The following is a 14,885-nucleotide window of genomic DNA, read 5'->3' as shown; positions in this document are numbered from 1 at the left end:
GAAAGTGATAAGTTTTAACAAAATAAATGATTTTTAAAATTCGTGGGGTCACGTTACTTATACTAGCTCCACTACCGCCACTGTGTGTATCCACTCAAGTCATTATAATACTTTTTCCCCATACTTCTCTAAAGTTTAAAGTATTCAAGAATGAGCGACAAATTCAAGAATCTAAGAATTGAAAAACACAAGTACTGTAAAAAAAAAAAAAAAAAAAGTAAAATACAACATCTATAACTTTGTAGAACTTAATCATGGTTAATTTTGTTGTGAAAACAGTAGAATGGCAAATTCTACAGTGAAGCACAGTGAAGTCCACCTGACATGCATTTAATGCATGGGTGAGTTTTCTTGCCGGTTACAACAAATGTTGATTTCTGTAAATTACTGACAGGCTAAAATCGTATCACCTTATCAAAAGTAATCCTAAGTCCTCTAACAAATAGTAGTCAGGGAAGTAGGGTCGAATCCACAGAGAAACAGTGTTCTTTTCCTAATTGTCAGTCAAATCTAGAGTATAGGAACGAGTGTTTGTGAGTAATTATACTAAACTAAACTATAACTAATTCAAGAATTATCAATAATAAAAATCTAGGGCATAGGTTCACCAATGATCAATATTTCGGGATGAAACACAAAAATCAACAATTAATAATGCAGTTAAACAGATTGATTCGCTCTCTCAAGTCTAAATCAAGCATAGAACGATATTAACAGGCTCTCGCAATTTATTAACACCAATTCTACCTATTGAAACTAGCCTTAATATCAAGTTTATACCTCTCGGCGCATAACCTAATATTGCAACACTATAACAATCAAATCTGGCCAAATTGGATTGAATAGACATAAAAACATTCAATAGGAATCAACATGCATCAATAAAAATCAATACTTTAATTAAACATCCCTTCCTAATTGATCATGGATCCCCTAAACCCTAGAAATAGACTACTCAATCATAATTGGGAAAACATATTCATAATTAAATAAGCAAACATGAATTAATAATAAAGGATTGAATAGGAATAAAAAGAGAAGAGAAATAATACCAATTGTAGAACCAATCTTGCAAAAATCAAAGCTTCTATTGAAAATTCAATGTAAATGGAGAAAAAGCAAAACTAGGGTTCTTCAATCAAAATGAGAGAAAAAGAGTTCTAATCTTTAATGAATTAATGACGGAAAAAACAAAATAGAAAATAAGATAGGAAATAATAATATTCCCTTGAGTCTTTATATCTTTCTATTTCCTAAAACAACTAGAAAAATAGAGTCTAATTCGTCAAAATAAAGCCTTATTCGACTAGGAAACCCGGAATAATCCGCGGCCGCGGGTTTTCGGGCTGCAAAACAGCGTCAACTTGCAAAGACCATATCTCCCAAACTAGAAGTCGTATCGGGGCGTGTAATATACCGTTGGAAAGCTCTTCAAGTCTAGTTTCCAACCCCACTGGAATCACTGAATTCCGATCTCTGGATAATAAGTTATGATCAAAAGAGTGCACATGACTCAATTTCCATACTTCTTTTAATACGTTTCCGCTATGTTTGAGTTGCAATCCGACTTGAAGATGCCCTTTGGACTTCTCATTTGACTTAGCTCCTTCCTAGATGCTTCTCATGCTTAAGCTTGTCCAATAATACTCCAATTGTGTTCTCAATACCTGAAAACTATCAAAAACACCGAAAACACACACAAGAGTAATATCTTCTCAACTTAAGTAACTATATGCAATTATGGACTAAGAATGCAACTAAATGATCCTAAAATGCAACCAAATGCATCATGAAATACCTATATTAATATGACTCATCAAACTCCCCCAAGCTAAACTGTTGCTTGTCCTCAAGCAATCAAACAATAGACACGGGAAGAAAATGATAACCTACAATATGGGACTAAAACAGGGTCAAGCACACAATCCAAAACACGGAGATATCAATCCTACATGAACCAAGCATCGAGTATCAATGAAACAAAGCCGCATAGCACGTCATGTGACCAATCAACTCGACAATCTTACCACAAACCCTTTCCCCCAAGCTGGACTTAACAAAACTTGACAGACCTCACTATAGGTATGTGAACTAATACTCTCTTGTGTTTAGGGCGAAAATCAATGACACTCAACGATCTCAACCTATATATATCAACTCAGAAGAAGCATACTCTTTAACTTTGACCTTTTGACTCACTTTCAACACGAAAAATGTAACACACAAAGATCAAGAGGACTTTCAAGGGTTGTAATGAGGCTAGGGTTAAGGGTATGGATCATATTTTGGGAAATGTGGTGGAAAAGCCAAGAAGGGGAGCAAATATCAATGTAAAACGGCCTAACAAGGCATTCATCACAACTTCATATACACCATCATTACCAAATATCACCACAATATCTTTCATGCATAGTAACCCTATATAACCTTTTCACTTTTCTTTCAAAATATGTTCACTTTCTTTGTTCTTTCATTTCTTTTTCTTCATTCTTTTTCATATTTCCAAAATCTCTTTGAACCACATTCGAATTCGATGATAAAGCTCATTAATAACACTTTCCTTCAACATAACCATGCATTAACTACATCCATGTAATACAGTATGACCAAAACTAACACTTGCTCCCCAAGCTAGGCTTGGGACAATAATCAAATGAGGTTAAGGGTTGTAATATGGGTGTAAGTAGCAAGCAAGGGTCAAGAAAGCTCAGCGGGGCTAGAGACGGGAAATATGTAAACAAATAGAACTCTGGAGCTAAAATCATGAAATGAACGCCTCAATCATATCAAATAGTGTACACAATCAAGTATCAAGGAGTACCAGGTCAAAATCAAGATCAATACATCAACTGAGGAACTAATCACTCATGAAAGAACATAACTGACACAGATTCGTCAGTTTATTAGGCACAGAAGCTCACATGGGTCAATTTTGTCTGCACAGTAAAGTTAAAGCCAGCCAGAGAGATCAAACAGTCTTACCACAGCCAATCAATCGTATCACAATTATGCTATGAAGAATCATGAAACCACTGTACAACAAAGCTGTAGAGCTGTAGTAGAGATATCCACAAAATTCTCGAAGGTGTGCCAACAATAGTCCCATAGATGAAAACTATAATGAAATGAGCTATCTAAAATGCAACTATGATGCAACTAAGAAAGCAGTACATTTTTTTTGGTTACACGTAAAATCCTATTCCTAATGAACAGGCAAAAGCGTGTAACAACTACAAAGCAATAAAAACTACACTAGAAAGCAATAAAGGATAGAATATCCCTCCCCCAAGCTAAATACAGCACAGTGTCTCACTGTGTAAAAAGTAAGGAAAGGAAAAAGGAAAGCTCACTCAAAGGGAGCTTCGTCCATCGGGGATGGCTCAGGAGTAGTGTCGACGCCAGAAGCATCTAGCGGCCGACGTAGATCACGGACCTCGGCACGAAGGTCCTCCATATGACGCTCCACAGTCTCGAGACGAGATAATATCGTCGTCTGAAAGGATGCAAAAGAACTCATGAAGCGACTGAAACGGGCTTTCCATGCTCTCAGGAGACACAGTAGTGCTGGACGAGGGTCCTCGGAGACGGGAGGTGGGGGTGCTTCGAGTGTGGGAGAGATGACAGCTGCTGGGGCTGATGATGCAACACACTGCAGGCACGGGAATGTCCCCTGAACCTTGCCGCCTACCTCTATAGTTTCAGAGATAGCACGGGGATTCCACAACCAAACACTATAATCCTGAGGATGATCATTTGGTAGAATATCGTAGATGATGCGCTTTTCTGTGGAATGACAAGGCTTAACGAACCATAGATACCTGTTCTTTGCTTGGTGGACGAGCCATCCATATCGATCCATAGCGGTGGTGTTAAGGAGGTTGGTAGAGGAAGAAGTCACTTTAGAGGCGAAATCAATGCCTCTATCCAGAGCAAACACAGAAACAAATCCACCCATGGAGATATCACCTTTCTTTACATCCCGCTCCCAAAGAAATCCACCCATAAGAAACTTGGCAAAGTTCAGTTTTCCGTGCACAGTCGTGGGAGACATAGAAAGAAACCACAGAAGTTTCAAATCTTGTAGAGTGACTTGCCCTGATTCCGCTTTGGGACGGAAAAGTTGCAGTATAAAGCGGTGAAGCAGGCAGAGAGTAGGACAACCTATAGATGAGGACTTGCTAGAACCCGATGCCCAATCAGAACGCCCAGTAATCTGCTTCCAAAAGGAGATGGGATCAAATTTATCACAACCGGAGCCATCTTGTAATTGCATGAAGGTAGATAGACCAACATCCCCCCCTGTAGGCCAACCAAACAGAATGTTTATCTCATTCCAAGACATGATATGCTTTGTACCCTCAAGGGTGAATACTACATCACCTTTCGATGTGCCCACTGCAAGGGAATCCAGAAATTCAACTACGAGCTCAGGATAAATCCGCTCGTTCAAGCGGAAGACTCGGCCCCAATGATGTGTCCGCTCAATGTACTCAAAAGCCCAATCAAAGCCGGTCTTAGTCACGGCATTCAGAGAGAGATAGAGGGTTGGGGCGATGGTGCCCTTTTGGAGTGTAGCAAGGCGCGTTTGGGAAGTGGAGGGTGAGATTGGGGGTGAAAGTGGAGGGTGTGGAATGGATGTGGTGGATTTAGAAGTTGTGGCTTTAGATGCTTTGGATTTTGAAGTTGTGGAAGTCTTTGAAGGTGGTTTAGAGGGGGTTTTCTTTTGTATTTTGCGAGAGTGCTCATTGGGATTGTAGATGGGTTTAGGCTTAGACAAGGCTCGCGCGGAGGATCTCATGACGCTTTTGAGCACACAACCAAAAACAATCACCACAAAACAATCACAACAACTTCACAAGAATCACCACACAACCAATGTAATGCCCAGTAATCCAATCTCAACAATTTCGAAACCACCATCAAAGATTGATCAACAATAAACAACTTGAATAGCAACCAAGTATCAAGAATGAGTAGTAAGCACAAACAATAAGTGTTCAAAATTCGGAATGAAAGTGAACAAATCGAAAACTTACTACCACGTGAAGTACACGATTGATTGATGTAGGAGACTTGATGGAGAAGATCCAATATGTGTCCAAGATTCCCAATTGAAATTGCAAAGCACCTTCAAGAAGAAACCCCAATTCAATGAGAAAGGTTAGGGTTTGAAGTGTAGGTGAATGGTCTTGTGGTGGCAGTTGGGGCTGGTGGGGGCTGCCGGCGGGTCGGACGGTGTCGCGGCGCCGGCGGACGAGGCTGGTCGGAGGAGGCGCGTCGCCCGGCGTCGAGAGGGGGTAGGGTGAGTGGGGCCGTGGGGTTGCGAGGAGGGTGCTGAAAGTTTGTGAGAGCAGTAGGGGGTGGCGTCGCCGGCGAGTCGGGGGGTCGGACACCGCCGGTCGTCGGTGCAGGAGGTCGGGCGAGTGGACGACTGGGTTGGTGGGGTCGAGGGGGGGAAATTGGTGCTGCGGGTGCGGGATTTCGGGTGGGGGCGCGGGATGTACCCCGCGGGCGCGGGTTTTACCCCGCGGGCTGGCAGAACATTGGTGAGGGAGGGGTCGTGGCTGGCCGGGGCGCGTTTTTACCCCGCGGGCTGGAGGAAAAAGGGTGATAGTGGAGCCAAATTCCCGCGGGCGCATGTTGGAGCTTGTGCTTTCACCTATAGTCAAAAATTATACACCAAAACCACTAAACAACACTTGTTAGCATGGTTAGTCTAATAAAAAATGAAGCTTGAATTCAAGTGAATTCAAAAACTAAAAGAAACTACGAAAAGAAACTAACTAAACTAAAAAAAAAAGAAACGAATTCAAGTGAATTCAAAAACACAAAAATAAAAATAAATTGAATTCAAGTGAATTCAATATGCATATATTTTTGTTCTTTTCTTTTTTCTTTCTTTTCTTTTTTTTGTTTTTGAAAGTTAGGAATAAAAGAAAAAGGAAGAGTTAGAGATTCGGGTTGCCTCCCGAATAGCGCTGGTTTATGCAGGTCCCGCACGACCGTTTACCGCTACATTGCACACAGATCGATCGAACCTCTTTACCTGTTGGCATCCATCAAGGTCAAATTCTTCACTTGCTAGCATCTTCTCTATAGCATCCACTTCATTGCTCCATATACTGCCATCACCTGTGGAAGACTCAGACAAAGTACCGCCTCCAAGGGGTCTCTATAGAGAGCTTGGGGCATGTTATCATGGCAAATTACATCAACCACATCAATACTCCAACACTTTTCCTCTAGCATAGGACTTTTCAAAGCAGTGCTTAATTAAAAGTGACCTCATCATCTCCAACAGATAGTGTAAGCTTACCATTTTTTTCATCAATGACGGCACCTGCAGTATGAAGGAATGGCCTACCAAAAATGATTGGAATTTGCCTATCTTCCTCCATATCAAGTACAACAAAGTCCACGGGAATAAAAAATTTACCTACTCTAACAGGTACATCCTCTAAAATACCTAGGGGGTATTTAACAGAACGTCGCCATTTGTAGAGTAATATTGGTAACTTTCAAACTTCCCATGTTCAATTTTGAGGAAACAGACAATGGCATAACACTCACACTAGCCCCAAATCACATAAAGCTTTATCAATGAACAAACTACCAATGTGACAAGGTATAGAGAAACTACCAGGGTCTTTTAATTTTGGTGGAGATTTATTTTGTAAAATGGCACTACATTCTTCAGTAAAAGCAACTGTCTCCACCTCGTTAAAAGCCCTTTTCCTAGTCAAGATATCTTTCATAAATTTAGCATAAGCAGGCACTTGAGTAATTAATTCCGTGAAAGGAACTGTTACCTGAAGATTCTTGACGACTTCCAAAAACTTACCAAATTGCTTGTCCAGCTTACTCTTTAGGTGACGATTGGGGAAAGGAAGTTTGATAGGAGGAATCTCAATAGTAGGCTTTTTGGCTTCATTGGTCTCTTCATGTTCAGTGGCGTGCTTAGAGTTCTCCTTGTCATTTTTAGCTTCAGCTGAGGCCTGTTCCTTATCTTTTTTCACGCTCAAAGTATCATCAATAGGCATGGGTGGTCCATTGAAGTGAGAACCACTTCGGAGAGTGATGGCATTTGCCGAATCTGTAGGCTGAACAGGTTGTGCTGGAAGAGCACCTTGTTGTCGAGTAGAATTCGAAGTAGCCAATTGTGCCAACTGATTCTCCAACATCTTATTGTGAGCAAGAATGGACTCAATTTGTGCCTTGTCAGCTTGTCGTCTTGTCGATCCTTTTGCATTTGTAGCATCATGTTTCTCATCTCAACCATCATTGGATCGGCAGGAGGTGCTTGTTGAGATGGATTGAAAGGTGGTCTAGAGAAACCAGGAGGGTGTTGGGAAGGTTGTTGGTAGTACCCTGGTTCAATTGTTGTGCTTGTGGTTGTGGTGCAGGAGGATTCAGGACATTAGTCTCTTGTAAGACAAGTTAGGATGATTTCTCAATCCTGGATTGTATGTGTTGGAGTATGGGTTGTTCGGCCGATATCTTGAAAAGCATTAACTTGTTCGAGAGAACTCCGACACTCTTGTGCCCAATGTCCAACTATGCCACAATTATCACACATAATTCGGAGGTAGTACCCAAAGCAGCAACACTTGCAGGAGAGGAGAGCTGCATATTGTCAAGTTTATTGCTGATGGCATTCATCTGTGCAGCTAATAGGGATATAGAATCTATCTCATGCTTTCCACCCTTGTTAGCTAGTCCTCGAGGATTACCATATTGAGAGTTGTGGATAGCCATCTCCTCGATCAAATCATGTGCAGCATCAATATTTAGTTTCATGAATCTCCATTTGCTGCAGAGTCAAGGATAAGTCTCGAGTTGTTCCCCAAACCATTGTAGAATCCTGAACTAGGAACCATTTTTGTAGACCATGATGGGGACATTCTCTCTGAAGATCTTTAAATCTTTCCCATGCCTCATGTAAAGACTCATCAGTCCCTTGGGTGAAGTTTGTAATCTGACTACGCAACCTAGCAGTCTTCTCTGGAGGGTAGTACTTTCTGTAGAAAGCTAGAGCCAAGGTATTCCAATCAGTGATCCCAAGAGTGGCTCGATTAATCCCATTGTACCACATCTTTGCCTTGTCTCGAAGTGAAAATGGGAAAAGAATCTCCCGAATCTGATCTTGTGTCACTCCCTGCTGCTTAATGGTAGAGCAATATTGGCAGAAATCTTGATAATGAAGATTGGGGTCTTCATTAGGTCCACCACCAAATTGTTTTCTTTCGATCATGTTTAGCAATGCAGGTTTGATCTCGAAATTTACAGCTTCGATTTCAGGCATTTGATTGCTTCTGGGAAGTTCAGCCAAAGAGGGTTGGGAAAAATCAGTAAGCCTCCGAGCCATCTCTGATTCTGGTGGAGCAACAGAGACAATGCTGGTAGAATCAGAGTCAGAATCCAAAGGATTATCTTCCCTTGGATTATCTCGCAACTGTCTGGAAAAGTTCTTCTGTCTATGAAAGGATCTTTCGATTTCAGGATCAAATTGTAGGCAATCTGAACTCAAACTCCTGCGCATAGAAGAACTAAAGAACAAACAATTAAGAGATTTTGTCTCAAAGAACAAGTGTTCTCTGAGACGAGAGTATATAATCTAGACTCTAAAACAATTAAAGAAAATGGAACAAAACCGTTTCCCCGGCAACGGCGCCAAATTTTGACAGGCTAAAGTCGTATCACCTTATCAAAAGTAATCCTAAGTCCTCTAACAAATAGTAGTCAGGGAAGTAGGGTCGAATCCACAGAGAAACAGTGTTCTTTTCCTAATTGTCAGTCAAATCTAGAGTATAGGAACGAGTGTTTGTGAGTAATTATACTAAACTAAACTATAACTAATTCAAGAATTATCAATAATAAAAAGTCTAGGGCATAGGTTCACCAATGATCAATATTTCGGGATGAAACACAAAATCAACAATTAATAATGCAGTTAAACAGATTGATTCGCTCTCTCAAGTCTAAATCAAGCATAGAACGATATTAACAGGCTCTCGCAATTTATTAACACCAATTCTACCTATTGAAACTAGCCTTAATATCAAGTTTATACCTCTCGGCGCATAACCTAATATTGCAACACTATAACAATCAAATCTGGCCAAATTGGATTGAATAGACATAAAAACATTCAATAGGAATCAACATGCATCAATAAAAATCAATACTTTAATTAAACATCCCTTCCTAATTGATCATGGATCCCCCTAAACCCTAGAAATAGACTACTCAATCATAATTGGGGAAAACATATTCATAATTAAATAAGCAAACATGAATTATAATAAAGGATTGAATAGGAAAAAAGAGAAGAGAAATAATACCAATTGTAGAACCAATCTTGCAAAAATCAAAGCTTCTATTGAAAATTCAATGTAAATGGAGAAAAAGCAAAACTAGGGTTCTTCAATCAAAATGAGAGAAAAAGAGTTCTAATCTTTAATGAATTAATGACGGAAAAAACAAAATAGAAAATAAGATAGAAATAAAATATTCCCTTGAGTCTTTATACTTTCTATTTCCTAAAACAACTAGAAAAATAGAGTCTAATTCGTCAAAAGATAAAGCCTTATTCGACTAGGAAACCCGGAATAATCCGCGGCCGCGGGTTTTCGGGCTGCAAAACAGCGTCAACTTGCAAAGACCATATCTCCCAAACTAGAAGTTATATCGGGGCGTGTAATATACCGTTGGAAAGAACTTCAAGTCTAGTTTCCAACCCCACTGGAATCACTGAATTCCGATCTCTGGATAATAAGTTATGATCAAAAGAGTGCACATGACTCAATTTCCATACTTCTTTTAATACGTTTCCGCTATGTTTGAGTTGCAATCCGACTTGAAGATGCCCTTTGGACTTCTCATTTGACTTAGCTCCTTCCTAGATGCTTCTCATGCTTAAGCTTGTCCAATAATACTCCAATTGTGTTCTCAATACCTGAAAACTATCAAAAACACCGAAAACACACACTAGAGTAATATCTTCTCAACTTAAGTAACTATATGCAATTATGGACTAAGAATGCAACTAAATGATCCTAAAATGCAACCTAAATGCATCATGAAATACCTATATTAATATGACTAATCAATTACACGGTAAAGTTTGTATCTATAAATACTCTCATTTGTAAGAAGTGAATTCACTCAACTCAAATACAATACACTCTACTAATAAATTTCTATCAGTAACATTTCTTCTACGGTTTTTTCACCATATACCCCTGACAAATGTTTTTTGCACCGTATACTCTCGCAAGTTTCCAAATTCACCATATACCCCTCACCTTTCAAAAAATACATCAGCATGCCCTTTTGACTAACGGCGTTAGTCTTCCGTTACTCATTAGGCCCTAATCCTCCCTTAATCCTAATTAACTCACCTAAATCAAACCCTAATTCTAACCCTAACCCTAATCTAATACACTAACTTGGGCCCTATCCCTAACCACTAACTTGGGCCCTAACCCTAACCACTAATTTGGGCCTTAACCCTAACCACCCCTTACCCCACTGCACCACCACCCCATCACCACCACCACCCGTCACCACCACCACCTATCACCACCACCACCCGCCCTTTCCCCCGCTAACCCCCCTCCCCTTCCCCCGTCACGACCACCACCCTTCCCCTTAACCCGCTGACCCCCTTCCCCTTCCCCCGTCACGACCACCACCCTTCCCCTTAACCCGCTGACCCCCCTCCCCTTCCCCGTCACGACCACCACCCTTCCCCTTAACCCACTAACCCCCCTACCCTTCCCTCACCACCACCACCCTTCCCCTTCCCCCGCTGACCACCCTCCCTGCGCCTGCTGCGCGAACCCCCTCCCTTCCCCTGCTGCGCGAACCCCCCTCCCCGCCCCTTCCACTGCTGCGCGAACCCCCTTCCCTGCTGCTAATCGAACCCCCCTCCCTCCCCTTCCCCTGTTGCGCGAACCCCCCGCCCCTTCCCCTATCGCGAACCCCCTTCCCGCTACAGTAACCCAGATGCGCGAAAATTGAACCCCCCTTCTTGCGTTTTTTTGTTCTTCTCCGGCGAGTTTACAGGGAGGGGAATTTGAGTCGGGAGATGCGAGGGGGTGGGGAGGGGCTGCGGGGAGTGGGGAAGAAGGCTTCGGGGTGGTGGGGGGTGGGGGAGGGCTGCACGAGAGTGGGGATGGGGTGGGCTTCGGAGGTGGTGGGATAGGGTGGGCTTCGGGGTGGTGGGGTAATGGGGAGTGGGTGGGCTGCTGGGGAGTGGGTGGGGTAAGGGGTGGAGGGGTGGTTAGGGTTAGGGTATTAGATTAGGGATTAGGGTTAGGGTTTGGCATAGGTTTAGGGTAGTTAATTAGGATTAGAGGGGGATTAGAGGTTAATGACTAACGGCGTTAGCCTTCCGTTAGTCAAAAGGGCATGCTGATGTATTTTTTGAAAGGTGAGGGGTATATGGTGAATTTGAAGACTTGCGAGGGTATACGGTGCAAAAAAAAAATTGTCAGGGGTATATGGTGAAAAAACCGTTTCTTCTATATATATTTCTCACAACATGTTATCAGCACGAGTTTGCTACCGAATTTTTTTTTAAAGATATATTTAAAATCTTTACATCCATTCTGTTTTAAATTTTAAACTTTTTTTTCTCCAAGCTCAACCCTTTACTATTCGAACATGGATCAACAAAGTAACGGGATTAACATTATTTTGCACAATGTCTCTGTCTAGGGTATTTATTTTGGATAGAGCGAAACAATGTACCATTCACTACCAATCCAACGAGGGGATCTGTAATACAGCCCCGACCCAGTAACCTTAATGACGGTATAAATACTCATACTAGAGAAAATCCACAAACCCCTGCTCCCAACACCAATAATAACCCTCCTATACAACCAACTGAAAATCAACCCCCGCCAAGTAATAAAAGAGATAGAGATGAACAGGAAGAAACTAGTAGTAAATCACCATGCTGCTAACGCGGAAAACAAATAATTTGATAATAACGCCACCTTCATGGAAGGCAAGGACATTTTATTTACGTTATTTTATTTTATTTGCTCTTAAACCGCCTATATGGACAAGTTTTTTTTTTTTAATTGCCACCTATATGGACGGCCTAGTGAAGTGATAAAATTAGTATCTCTTATATGTGCAATAATGTTATATGTATGCAAGGAACAATAATTCAGAACACTATTATATATTATTGTCTCTAATTAATCTTCTATCTTTTTTTGTATTTGTAGTTACATATATTATATTACCAATTTACCAACATGCTCTAATATATATTTGTCAATCTTATAATTTAACTGTAGATGAACTGCACAGTTAGGGATAACCCTCTATAAAAACGGATTATCCATCCCCATTTTCACCACACATCCCTTATCTTCTTCCGATTTTTTTTCTCTAAACCCACAAATTTTTTTTCTCTTCTTCCTCAACCTTCCGGCCACCATGTTTAACGCCAACAACAACCGTCCTCCACCCTCATCTTCTTCTTTTGAGGAGGATTTTAGGAAAATAAACTCTATATTTCTTATAGCCGTTTCTTTTTCCTCCTCATGGCATTAATGATATATCTCCTAATACATAATAGGAGAAAAAAAAAAAAAATTCCACCGGAAGAATGACGAAAAATGCACATGAATATCAATTTTTTTTATGCCTTTAAGTGCATTTTAGGAAGTTTTTTTATTGCTTCACTTGTTGTATTTTTTTTTTTTTTTTTCATTAATATTGTACGCTATTTTAGTTTTTTTTTGTTTTTATTTTTATATAATATAATGATATAAATCGGGGGAGATAATATATATGTGATTTATCAACATTACTAATTTCAAATATTTTTATTTTTGTAGTCAAAAGAATGGGAGATCTAGTGAAAAGACAATTTAACATACTAGATCTATCTGGGCAAAAGTTTTTAGAATGGACGGTGGACGCCCAAATGAATTTAAAGGCCCAAGGACTGGAACATACAATTAAAGATGTGACAACCCAACAAGGGAATGCAACTACATCAGCTGCATCAGTTAAAATTACGACTGTACAAGAAAAGACATCATTTACATGAAAGTTTTTAAACTGAATATCTACTTGTGGAGGACCCAAAAGATCTATTGGATAACCTAAATGAAAGATATGGGCATCACAAAAATGTGTCTCCAAAAGCACATTATGACTGGACCAATCTGAGGTTCCAGGATTTTAAAACGGTCAGTGATTACAATTCAACATTGTTTAGAATTGTATCATTGTTAAGATATTGTGATCATCCCATCACAGAAGAGCAAATGATAAACAAAACGCTCTCCACTTTCCACGCCTCTAATATCATATTGGCAGAACAATACAGGTTCAGAGCTTTCAAAAAGTACTCTGAGCTAATCTCAGTACTACTTGTGGCTGAACAAAATAATGATCTTCTGCTGAAAAATCATAATCTTAGACCTACGGGGTCTTCAGCCACTCATGAGATAAATGCAATAGAAAGCTCTAATCCACCAGAAGCAAATGCTATACATAGGGGTGGACGCGGTAATTACAACGGTCGTGGGAGAAGACGTGGTAATTACCGTGGTCGAGGGCGTGGACGTGGCAGAGGCCGATTTTCCCCAAGAAATAATAATTTTAAACATTCAAAAATTGGGGACAATCATCTGGAAATCAAGGCAGACGTCCTATAAAGGAAATATACTTGCCATAGATGTGGCATGATGGGCACTGGGGCCGCACATGTCGTACTGCCAAAATTTGGTAGATCTATATCAAGCTTCAATAAAAAAAAAGAAAAAATGCTGAAGCAAACTTTGTTAATGAAGCCACTACATCCATGCCCAGCCTTGATGTTTCAGATTTTTTTATGGATGATGCAAGTAGAAAATAATTTGTTTAGATACAATCATTAATGTGCTTAGTTTATTTAACTGCTTCAATCTCACTTTCATGTATTTTCCTTTATTATTAATAAAAATAGTATTTTCTTATACTATCATCGTATTTATTATTTATGAAGATATGAATTCATCAGAAGTTGGAACAAAGAACAATTTCTGGACAGTGGGACAACACACACCATATTGAAAAATAAAGAGTATTTTTCAAAACTTACAATATTCCAAGCAAATGTTAGTACAATTTCTGGGACAGCCAAGCTAATTGAAGGCTCTGGAAAAGCTGCATTATATTTCCAAATGGGACAAAATTGATAATTAATGACGCATTATATTCGAGTAAATCTCGAAGGAACCTCATAAGTTTCAAAGATGTACGTCAGAATGGTTACCATTTGGAAACAATGACAGTGAACAAAGAGGAATTCATATGCCTCACGGCAGAGAAAATACGGCAAGAAATACATCTATGAAAAATTGCCAGCAATTTCCTCGGGACTATATCGCATAGATATACGTCCGATTGAAATTAATATGATATCTAACCAGAAGTTAGATAATAGAAAATCATTTACTCTATGGCATGACCGATTAGGCATCCGGCAACAGGAATGATGCATAGAATCACTGAAAACTCAAATGGACACTCTATAAAAAATGTCAAAATTCCTCGGCCAAATGAATTACTCGATCACTTGGCAAATTGATAATCGAACCATCTATAAATAAGATTGCCACTGAATTTCCAACGTTTTCAGAAAGAATACAAGGAGATATTTGTGGGCCTATTCACCCTGCATGCGGACCATTTCGTTATTTCATGGTATTAATTGATGCCTCTACTCGATGGTCACATTTGAGCCTTTTGTCAAGTAGAAATATTGCATTTGCAAAAACTTTTGGCTCAAATAATTCGATTAAGAACTTAATTTCCAGATCATACAATAAATAGAATAAGATTAGACAATGTTGGGGAATTTACATCCCAGA

At 39.9% G+C, this 14,885-nt stretch overlaps 1 non-coding gene across 1 annotated transcript; it reads left to right on the top strand.

Moving 5' to 3' along the window:
- Positions 1 to 7,883: 7,883 nt before the first annotated feature.
- LOC125498028 (small nucleolar RNA R71) lies at positions 7,884 to 7,990 on the top strand. The gene has a single exon (XR_008969701.1). It is a non-coding gene; the product is annotated as a small nucleolar RNA R71 (small nucleolar RNA).
- The last annotated feature ends 6,895 nt before the right edge of the window (positions 7,991 to 14,885 follow it).

The sequence above is a fragment of the Beta vulgaris genome, chromosome 5 (genome assembly GCF_026745355.1).
Source record: "Beta vulgaris subsp. vulgaris cultivar EL10 chromosome 5, EL10.2, whole genome shotgun sequence".
In the NCBI taxonomy this organism is placed as follows: Eukaryota; Viridiplantae; Streptophyta; class Magnoliopsida; order Caryophyllales; family Amaranthaceae; genus Beta; species Beta vulgaris.
This window is presented reverse-complemented; position numbering and strand designations above follow the sequence as displayed.